This window comes from Neovison vison, chromosome X (genome assembly GCF_020171115.1).
Source record: "Neovison vison isolate M4711 chromosome X, ASM_NN_V1, whole genome shotgun sequence".
NCBI lineage: Eukaryota > Metazoa > Chordata > Mammalia > Carnivora > Mustelidae > Neogale > Neogale vison.
Window position 1 is genome coordinate 14,612,361 of NC_058105.1, and position 11,581 is coordinate 14,623,941.

At 47.6% G+C, this 11,581-nt stretch overlaps 1 pseudogene; it reads left to right on the plus strand.

The window, feature by feature from the left end:
* Positions 1–904: 904 nt before the first annotated feature.
* Positions 905–3,741, plus strand: LOC122896486 (annotated as a pseudogene).
* Positions 3,742–11,581: the final 7,840 nt, after the last annotated feature.

Genomic DNA, 11,581 nt, shown 5'->3' on the forward strand with positions numbered 1-11,581 from the left:
GTTCGGGGCAGCTTCTACTTCAAGGCCAGCGGGATGGAGTCTGACTTCTTCTAGTCTCTTTTCAAGGAAGGCCTGAAACCTCTTTTAAAGGGCTCACCTGACTAGGTTAAACACACCCCAAATCGTCCTTCTTCTGATTAAATCCAAGTTAACTGATTAGAGACGTTAGTTACATTTGCAATGTCCTGCCACCTTTGTCATTCTATTGGTCAGAAGCGAGTAACAGGCTCCACCCACTTTCTAGGGGAGGGGCTTCTCTTCAGGTGTAGGTATTAGAGCGTGGGAACTCAAAGGGCCATCTTAGAATTTTGCTGATCCCAAAGTTTAAGCAATTTTCCAATTGATGTCTTCCATGTCTCTATCACAGGCACCCAAATGATTTCATATTTCTGAAGCTACAATCACAATAATCGTTTTTAGCACCTTTTCCCGGTAGTTGTGGGGTCTCTCTTTTTTTTTTAAGATAGATTTATTTATTTATTTGACAAAGAGAGAGAGAGAGCGAGAGAGAGATTGCAAGTAGGCAGAGAGGCAGGCAGAGAGAGAGGGGGAAGCAGGCTCCCCGCTGAGCAGAGAGTCCGATGCGGGTCTCGATCCCAGGACCCTGAGATCACGACCTGAGCTGAAGGCAGACGCTTAACCCACTGAGCCACCCAGACACCCAATAGTTGTGTTTTTATTGCCTATTAACACTTTTAAACATAAAGCTACAGAAGCAAGCGCTAACAGAAATACTGCCTACCTTTAGGGGTCGCTGAGAGGACTAAATTCAAGAAAGTACGCTAAGTGCCTCCCATAGAATTATGCACAGAGGAGCTCTCAGTGAACACTGGCTATGGTATGGAAGAGCAGAGAGGCCCTTCGTGCTACTGGAGCTCGCCCAGGTCCCCTGGGAAGGTCCATCATGGATATCCCCATCCACTACTTCCTTAGATCCAGAAGCCCAAGGTGAGTGGGTTATGCTGAGTCCAAGGAACCGTTGAGGGAAGAAAAGAAAGAAAAGATCTAAAAGCCTTGGGGGGAAAATATGCTAAATGGTAATATCAAAATAATACACCATCCCTTTAAAGGCAAGGTACAAAATACATGCTATTCGCTCTGTCAGACAATTTGAATGTTAAGAAATGTGCTTTGTGAACAAAGTGGGAAAAAAGAGACAAATGGAAAGACAGCCTCTTACTAAAGAGAACAAATGGTTATCAGAGGGGAGGTTATCAGGTGAAATAGGTACAGGGGAGGAAGAGTGCACTTACCCTGATGGCTGCTGAGGAACGTACCGTAGTGTTGAATCACTATATTGTACACCTGTAACTAATATGACACTGTTATGTTAACTACCCTGGAATTAACATTTTTTAAAAAGCATGTTCTGTTTCTGAGTCATGAGTTTGTCTTCTTTAAAGTGAATAAGGTAGATAATAAGATCCCTTTTGTTTGCATTATAAAAACTATTGATTTATCTCCTGTGTGTGTAGGTGTGTGCGTGTGCGTAGTGAGAAGTAATGGAATGACCCTACCTATTCTTTCTTTTTTTCCCTTTATTCTTCTTCTCTGGTGGGCATGACCACTTCCCAGCCCTGTATTATTTGGTGGCCCCAAAGGCTGTGCAAAGGGAGCAGTGTGGATGAATACCTCAATTAACAAAAAGAACTTTTGGAGAAGCATATTATAGTCATTATTTTTGGTGTTATATGCTCAGTTACTATAACAACAGGGCAGAGAAAAGGAAACTCTAGTAGAGGACATAGTCCATGAGCCAAACCCAGTAGGTAAATTTCCATTGCATGAATAAATGTGAGTAAAATCACATTTAGTCAGATGAATCTTAGGTGGGCTTTTGTTTTTTTGGCTAAAGCCAGAGCCAAAGCCAAAATAAAATTATATTACCATCATTATTTTCAGAGTTCTTCTTCTCAGTACAATGCATGGTTGGATGCTATCCTAACAGGTAAAGCAATGACACCTTCCATTAATTGTGCATCCTAGCTATGCCAGTCAAGTATAAGGGCCAGATCCAAATGCTCATGGTTCTTAAAACTGGTAAACCTAGTTACATGGGGTGGCTGCATGTGCTCTTAGCTTTACCTGCGATGTGTGATGGGTCAACCTTCACAAAAGTTGAGCTCAGGTAGTGAACTCCATGGTACAGAATTTTGTGAGGGTTGGCAATTATCTGGCTAATTCCATCAATGCCAAGAGACAGTCATAATAACTCAGATGTTGTAGAGTTTACTTGCAGGGTCCACTTACTTAGTACCCCAAAATGCACCTCAAGAAGCAGAACTATCCTGACTTGTATGTCTTTATTCACATAACTTGGCATGAAACTTGCCACTTCTCTCCCTTGAAAACAGCAGAGAGAAGGCTCACAGTCATGTACAGCTTTGCGTTTTGCTTCCAAACCAGAGTAGCATGATAGCAAGGGTACACCTTCCCTTTATATCAAACTGTTCAATAAAGTCCTACAGAACAAGTGTATAAAATGAAACACTTTCGTTCCTCTTTGTATCACATCACCAGGTAACCACAAAGATGGAAGTTGTAGGGGTGCTAAGACAGTATGGACACAGCCAACTCCCTTGCAAGGAAAGAACCAGAAGAGCAGTTTCCATTCATCACAGTCACTTTTCCACATGTTTCTAAGAGCAGCTTTTTCATCCATCCAGGGAATGTGTGTATACCTGAGAGATGGAGTAACTCACATTATCCAAATCTCCTGGGCCACGTTCGTATACAATATAATAAACCCTCAAAGTAATTCTCAGTTGAAGAAGAAATGAAACTCCCAGAAAGTTCATGATGATTATTATTATTATCAGTCATATTCAACAGTGCCTAATTCTAGTATTAGTGAGGAGCTCAATGACAATGAATATTAAAAAGGTGAGAATAATCATTAGAAATATTTCTCATCTCTCTATGACAGATTAATACTTCATCCCATTATTCTCCAATGTCCTATAGGAAGAAGAGAATATGGGAATTCATCTAGACTGAGAAACTGTAGGACCTTTTTCTCTTCTGAAGTAGAATTTGGCACTTGGTGTATCTGCAACAGTGACTTTCTCCTGGGCTGTTTTGGGGACAGCCCTGCCGAAGAGAAGAAAGCTCATGTAAGCATCTGCTCACCTTCATGGATGCTCTCCTCAGAGGAGGGCCTGATTGATGTCTCCTGTGGAAGTCTGAGGATGTGAGATGAAAAAGGGACAGACACAAGAGGATCCAGGGAGCCATGAAGCCAAGTAGGACGAAACAAGAGAGTAGAAGGAGTTGAGCATGGCTGGGCCACATGGAGTCTGTACATCAGCAATGGGGGTTGGTGGGGGGGGCTGCCACCAATAAGCTCCTGCTCTCCAGCAACCAGATCAGCATGGTCATCCACGTCTGGATAGAAGTGGTCAATATCTCATATGAGGACATCCGGTCTGTACTGGTGCCAGGGGCCCACATACCCATCTCGCGTCTCTGTGACTTCTTCGATCCCATTGCTGAGTACATCCACAGGTTAGGGATGAAGCAGAGCCCCTCAGCTGCCCTTTGCCTTGCCTACCTCATGAAGTACCCTGCCACATCCCTGCTGGGTGCCCACACGTGGACCAAGTCGTGCCGGCCCACCATCTGGCCTGACAGTGGCTTTTGAGAGCAGCTCATCCACTATGAGCCATGCACACAGTCAGCTCCCCTGTGGGAGTGATCCCTGACATCTACGAGAAGGAGATCCAACCAGTGAGTCCACTGTGAGCCATCCCATCAGACCCCACACCCAGGTCAGCGGTACAGATCTGCCGGGGACCCTCCGCCAAGATCTGAACTTAAACATTCCACTTTTGTGGATGCGGATAAAAAACAGATGATGCCTTTGATGAGGGCCAGAAAAAAAGGAAAGGTGCTGTAGCTTTTAACCTGATTATCCATATCTTCAAAGACCAACTTCACTAACTGTACAGTGGTGCAGAGAAGTCTCCTACCCTTGGAAGCGACAGGTCATGGCTTAGGGCCAGAAGGGAGAGTGAGGCCAAGTGCCCAGGTCAAATGGACTAGCGCCTAAAACGTTTGGTAAGCCTGGAATCCTGCTGCCATTCCCCAGACCGACCCAGGAATGAGTCAGCCCCAATTCCGCTCAACCTTTTCAAACCCAAAGCCAGAGCCTTAAGCATCATGGCGTCACGGTAGGTGTGCCAACCAACTAGGTAAGTGGCCTTCAGGAGGTGCTCCGGGAGTCCTGGGGATGCAGGCCAACCCCACTTCCACCTTCAACCCCCAGAGGCCTAGCTCTGGTTTTCTGGGTCCGATTTACACATGACATAGTTTTCAAAGAAAGCATTCCACAGTACAAAGCTTTTCAAAATATTCCCAGTTTTGAGTGCCGTTGTACATAGCAAGGTCTCAAAGGACCCTTGGCAGTCCCCGCCAACCTTTTGACAGAAGGTGGTATTTGTTTCCTTCTTAGGGGCACATGTGGAGAGCAGGTCTGACACAGGCTTTCAGGGGTTCCTCTCACAGGTCTCGATTTGAAAGGCCAGAGCTGCAACCAGAACCTTGCCCTGTGCCCTCCTCCCCATGTGGCCCGGACCTCTTGGTGCCTCAGCTCTCTAATCTGCCCAAGCAACACCAGGCCTTTCCTCACAGCACTGTCATGGAGAGTCAACAACCCCTTAACATGGTGCCCGGCACAGGGTAGGTGCTTAGGCAGCAACGTCCGTCATGAATGATGCTGTGGCCCTGCTGGTCTGGGTCAGCGTGGTCATCCCCTTGATGGTGTTTCCCCAACCTGTGCACAGCCCTTCACTGTTTAAAAAATTCTCTTCCAAAAAGCCATCCTGGGGGGGGGGGGATGAGATTTGAGGCCTTTCAGACTCTGCCTTAGAAGAGGCCTAGACTTTGTAGCCTTTTCAAAGTTGCCACTGTGTTTAATCCCTGTGTGACCCAGGGTCCTAAAGCAAGAAACACACTTCTAACTTCCCCCAAAAGGCCCTGTTTAGTTTGCTGAACTTTAATGCCAATGCTAGCTAACCACTGGGGGCCACGGGGACAAATGACTGGGTCCCACCTGTAGGCCAGGAAATCCAGGGTTGTTCAAACCCCCCCCCCCCAGGGGCCTGAGGGTCTGACTCAAGACCAACTCTTCTCATCCAGAGGTTTTCAGACGAGCCATACATGAGACAAACAGAAGCACAGTAGCTCTGTGAGTCCAGAGCTCAGTAGAAGCCAGACAACTTCTCCTTCCAAACCTATCCAACCCCTACTGCCATAAAGGGCAGGGATGTAATTTTAGGATGCAGGGGGAAAGGAAAATCCCTGCTTTAGACTGACTTCTCATTTTACAGGTGAAAAAATAGACCCACAAACAGTCTTTCTGGAAGAAACCCAGATGGAAAATTTCTTTCACAGCCTTTTTAAAGAGAAATTCATTGGGACATAGCTTATCTTCACTTTAAAAAATTTTGAATTGGCATGCCATAAAATTAAGTTTTTTGTATGTACAGTTCTTTAATCTGGCTTTTAAAAAAAGATTATTTATTTATTTGTTTGAGAGAGACAGAGAGGGAGAACATGAGCAGAGAGAGGGAAAAGCAGACTCCCTGCTGAGCAGGGACCCTGACGGGGCTTCATCCCAGGACCCTGAAATCATGACCCGAGCCAGAGGCAGACGTTCAACTGACTCAGCCCCCCAGGTGTCCCCTGTATGTACAGTTCTGTTTTAACACATTTATGTCACTACCTCTGCAATCAGGACACAGAGCGTTTCCATCACCCACAAAATTCTTTTATGCTGCTCCCTTTATATTCAAACCTTTGCCCTGTCCCAGCCTCTGGCACCTACCAATCTGTGCTCCATTCCTATAGATTTGCCTTTTCTAGAATGTCACATACCTAGCATCCTAGAAGATGCAACTTCTGGAGACTGGCTGCTTTCACTATGAAGATTCATATGTGTTGCTTTTTATCGGAATGGAAGTACCGTTCCATTCTGTTAAAACTGTGTTCACAGCAGAAGACGGTGAAGGTCCTGAGAAGCCACGAGTCTGAGTCCCCACACTTGACAGATAAGGAAACTGAGGCACAAACACAGTAAGGAACTCATTGGCAGCCCTAGAGCAAATCAGGGGCAGAGAGGGGTCTTGAACTAAATTGAGAGTTTGTGAGGATGGAGCGCACATGTTCATCTCCATAGTTTCCACTGAGCCAGGAGGGCCACGCTGCACGCAGAAGGTCAGCAAACCGTTGGTGACTTGACATGACTTCAGATGTCTTGACTCTCGTGATTTCTATGTTGCTCCCTTTCAAAGTATGAGCCACACATGAAAGTGTGTACCAGATCCTGAGAATAGGGGGGTGGGGACAAAGGACACTGATGGCCTAGACACATAGCCATAGTGTTTTGGAAAAATATTTAAAAGAAAAAAAATAGGAAAAAATGCATAGAAATAAAGGGGCATTACTCTGCTGGAGAGGGCATCTGCTTTTCATGTTCAAATGGCCCTAAGTCATCTTATTTTTTTCACATGTCCAAAGGTCATCTTCTTAAAAGATTCTTCTGGCTGATGTGTGGAAAGTGAACTCTGGGGAGGCAAATGTGGATATGGGGAGAAAAATGGAAAGAAATCATGAAGTGGAAGGGAGTTGCTCACTGACTTAAAGAAGGTAGCTGGAAAAATACAACTCCTTTCACAACATATGGATAAACAGCAACGTATATTTTCTCAATTGAGGGCATAACATTTCAGTGGTTTAATGGGTATGTTTTGGTACACCAGCAATTGATGAACCTGGAAAAGTGATGTTTGGGAGTGCTGCTATTAACCTGCATCATTCTGAGAAATTCCAGAAGGCCATTCTAGTATATTCCTTTATAAAAATAACCTTGTTCACTCTCTAGTCACTTGCCCACACCTCCTCCAGAAGACTGCAAAGTTGTTCATCCTAAGAAATCTTCTTGTTCGATTTTATTGAGAAAACACCCGTGTATGAATTAGACTACTCTCTATTTCCTTCCCCTGTAATCTGCTAGAGCCAGGGCCAGAGTCTATGTCTTTTAAGCCTGTAGATTTCTACCTACCTATTATTTTTCAGTGCAATGGCTTACAAATGGTGGCCATGAACCTAAGGATATGGAGCAGTTGCTTCAGGAGCTCAGTCAACATTTGACTCTGAGGTTTTCTGTGCATATGTGTGCATGCATGTGTGCACACATACACATATATGTGGAAATCAATTTAAATTATACTAACATTTATAGTAATTTTAATCTAGGCACTCAGATGTTGTCTAGTCTTAACATTTTGGCTCTCACCATGGTCTTAGCTAGAGCTGCCTGGTTGACACTTCTGGGTCATCCCTTAAAAGAATGCCTGTTCCGCCATCTTTGTTCTTGTTTTGTTTTTAATCGAAAAATATTTGACATATAGCAATGTGTGAATTTAAGGTGTACAACATGTTAATTTGATACATTTATATGTTGTGATATAATTGCCACTGTATCAATAATTAGCACCTCTGTCATGTTACATAATTACCATTTCTTTTCAGTGGTCGGAATAATTAAGTTCCAGTTTCTTAGGAAGTTTGATGATTAGAATACAACTGTGTTGTCTATATTCACTGTCCTGAGCATGAGATCTTGGGCTTGTTTACTACTCATTGCAAGTCTCTGCCCTTAAACCCCATCTATTCTATCCCTATACCCCTACCTCCTGGTAACTATCATTTTTCCTCTCTTTCAAGGAGCTTGGTGCTTTTAGAGTCCTCTTGCCATCTTTGTTGACTGAAGCAGATCTTCATATTCTATTCTGTGGTTCAGGCTTCCATAACAAAACGCTATAGACAACAAAAATTTATTTCTCGGTTCTAGAGTCTGGGAAGTCTAAGATCAAGGTCCCAGTTGATTTGGTCTCTGGTGAGAACTCCCTTCCTGGCTTGGAAATATCAAAAGGAGAGTGGAGGTCAGACACCGACTGTTGGGTAGAGTCATGGATCAAATTGCTTAAGCTAGGAGAAGTTTGATCCATCATCTGGAAGAGCAGGGCAATTGGGGGGAGCCAGGGAAAGTAGGGAATGGAAGGGATATGTACCAAGAACAGCTTCAGTGGCAGGGGTAGGAAAATTCAAGGGGCTCATGAATGATCAAGAAGGAATTTCAGAATTTGAGATCATGGGAGTGATGGAGCAGTTCTGAGAGAGGCTGAGGTCTTTGGTGAGGTGGCACGGTCAAAGTCAGGGGAAGGGGAGGATCAGGGAAAGTGGGAAGGTCAAGGAACTCAGAGATGCAGCTGTTGGCAGGATCTTCACAGGACACTCAGAAGTCCCCAGAGAGTCTGGCAAAGAATCAGGTTACAGAAAGAATATGGAGCCAGGGCACCTGGGTGGCACAGTCGGTTGAGTGTCCAACTCTTGATTTCAGCTCAGATCATGATTTCAGGATCGTGATATTGAGCACCACATGGAGCTCTGCACTCAGTATGGGGTCTGCTTGAGATCCTCTCCCTCTGCCCCTCCCCTTGTGCTCATAAATTTGGAAGGAAGGTAGGAAGGAAGGAAGGAAAGAAGGAAGGAAGGATGTGGCGAACATGAAACCAGAAGACAAAGACCTAGAGACTGGAGGCAGCGTGCATATTCAGAGGCTTTTGAAGGTGGCCAGAAGGTTAGGCGGCAGAGACCAAGGTTAAGCAGATCTCAGTATCAAAGAAGAATTAGCTCCCTTAAGTGAGAGTGAGACAAAGAAAGTAGAATTCACACTTGGGCTTTCTCTTGTCTCCAGGAAATAATCTGTCTGCAAGGCAAGATGGGCAGGGTGCTGGATGGGCGGGGTTGGGGCCAGCCCCTTCCCCACTGTCCCGTGTTCCCCGCTCAGATGCTGAATCACTCTGCTTGTACCCTGGCTTTGATGCCCTGCTGGTAATCCCTCCTTCACTTCCCAGAGTTGGGGGCTGAGCCCAGTTCCATAGCCAGGTCTAGTCTGAGGTTTACTTTGGTTGCCCAGAAGCCCTCTGTCTCCAAAGGGAAGTGCAGGGTCGTGTTTTTCATGTTAGAGCTCTAAAATCCAATGGCCCTGTGTGGGAATCCCGGCTATGTGGAGTAAGGCAAGTTAACCAGTTCTTGGCGCCCCTGGCAGTGAAGTGGGCATCATCAGTCCAGCTACCTCATGGGATCCTTCATTAATTCAGCAAGTTTTTATTATGTACCATGCATGGTGCTAGGTCCCAGAACCTAGGAACACAGCAGAGGACAAAGCAAACAAAAATCTTGACTCTTGTGGAGACATAAATACCAAGTCAATCCAGCCCATGTTACCCAGTGATAAACGCCATGCATCTGTGAGAGGGGCTGGGGTATGTGTTGGCGGAGTTGGGGGGCAGGCAGGAAGGCCTTACTGAACAGATGACGATGGGAAGCAGGCCGTGGGGATACCTGCGGAGAGAGGGTCCCAGGCAGAGGGCAGAGGGCACAGCAAATGCAAAGTTCTAATGTGGAGACCCGCTGGCAGGCAAGGGAAAGGCAAGGGAGCCGGTATGCATGGAGAGGGTTGAGTGAGGGGATCATCATGGGATTCAGTGAGGTACTGCATGTCAAGCATTTAGCCCAGGGCCTGACACAAAGGGGTCCCTCAGAGGGGCTGGGGCCTGGCCGGGAACAGAAACGCCGGCCAGCATCTAGATCTCAGCGTCCCCCAACCTGTGGAAGGACATGTGTGGCAGGGTCATTGGCCTCCTTTCTGAGGAGAACATGGTCTGGCTTGGGCACAGTGAGGACAAAAGGAACATCAGAGCCATTTTCACCTTGGACCTGGCACCTGGCACCCAGCCTGCCGGGCTCTCACGTGCAAAGCTGCCCTGAGGGGGCTGGCAGGGGGTGTCAGCGGCCTTGAGGGGAGCCAGGGAAATGTGGCTCCGTGGCATCATTCTTTCCCATAAGGTTGGGAGGCTCGAGGTATTTCAGGCTCACAGAGAAGCACAATGAACCACGACTCAGGCCCAAGCTCACTGGAAACCCTGTAAGGAGGAGGTGCCCATTCTCCCCAGTTCACAGTGGAGACATCAGACTCCATGAGGCCAAGTAGTTTGTATGAGTGGAGCCCACTCGGTCAGAGTCCCCCGCCCTGTCCCCGGGGCTGCTACATTATGAACAGCTCCTGGACCAAGGCTACAGGGCACCCGACTGCAGGTGACCATGGGCACGGTCCCCCACTTGGGCGCTCTGGGCCTGGAGGGCTACTGCAGGGAAGTCATCAGGGTTGACGACAGACGGATGTCAGGGCTGCACCATGCCAAGGTGAGTGGGTGGAGGGGCGGTTACCTCGGCGGGCCAGGGAATGACGGTTTGTAAATCCAGAATAGCACACTGTCACTTCTATCTCCAGGACTGTCCTGCCAGTGCTGGACTGTGCAAGGGGTGGGGGGTGGGGGTCAGAGGTGAAATAATTAGAAGCAAGGACTGGTCTAAGCACACTCTGAACAGTGTCTCACTCAGAATCCTCAGTCGCCCCATGAGACAGGTTCTATCCTTAGCCCATTGTACAGATGAGGAAAGGCATAAAGATGTGAAATGAGGGGCGCCTGGGTGGCTCAGTGGGTTAAAGCCTCTGCCTTTGGCTCAGGTCATGATCTCAGGGTCCTGGGATCGAGCCCCGCGTCGGGCTCTCTGCTCAGCAGGGAGCCTGCTTCCTCCTCCCTCTGCCTGCCTCTCTGCCTCCTTGTGATCTCTCTCTGTCAAATAAATAAATAAATCTTTAAAAAAAAGATGTGAAATGACTTGGCTAAAGTTCTACAACTAAGGTTCTACAGCTGGGAAGTGGCAGAACTGGGGTTCAAACTGAATCAAACTGAAATCAGTGGGGTTCTCACTGATGCCGGTGCCTGTGCTTTTCCCCAAAGTCCCCTCGGCAAGGGGCTGGGGTGGATGCATGATGGCCGAAGATCCTGTCTGAACCCCACCTTCTGTTCCCCTCAACTCCTGGGACCCAGAGCCTGGCTGGGCTGGGAGCTGAGGTTCTGGTAGGACCAAGGCTCTAGCAGGGAATTCCCACCTAGACAACAGGGGCAGGGGTACTGCGGCACAGTGACGACCGGAGCCGGAAAGTATGCAGGGGAGCCCAGAGACTGCACGCCCGCCAGGAAGGTGGCCAGAGGGCTGTTGCCTGCAAGGGAGCCAGAGGTGGGTACGGAAGTGGAGGTACCAGGCCAGGAGATGGGCTGTACCACAGGCCAGCTGGCAGCTAGCGGAGGTGGGGGAAGGGAGAGCTTCCTGCACCTGGCTCTCCCCCCAGCAGCTGCACTGTTTGTGGGAGGCTGACCACCCTCCAGGCAGCACACCGAAGGCTGTCTGCTGTGACCTCATTTTGCCCTCACAATGACTCTGAAAGGTAGTAACATCATACCCCTACTTTCTTGTTGTTGTTGAGAGAAAAAAACAGCACGGGATAGGGGGAGGGGCAGAGGGCAAAGGAGAGAGAGAATCTTAAGCAGACTCCCCACTGAGCATGGAGCCCGACATGGGGCTCGATCTCACAACCCTGAGCTCATGACGGGAGTCGAAGTCAGGAGTCTGATGCTTAACCAGCTGAGCCACCCAGGAGCCCCACCAC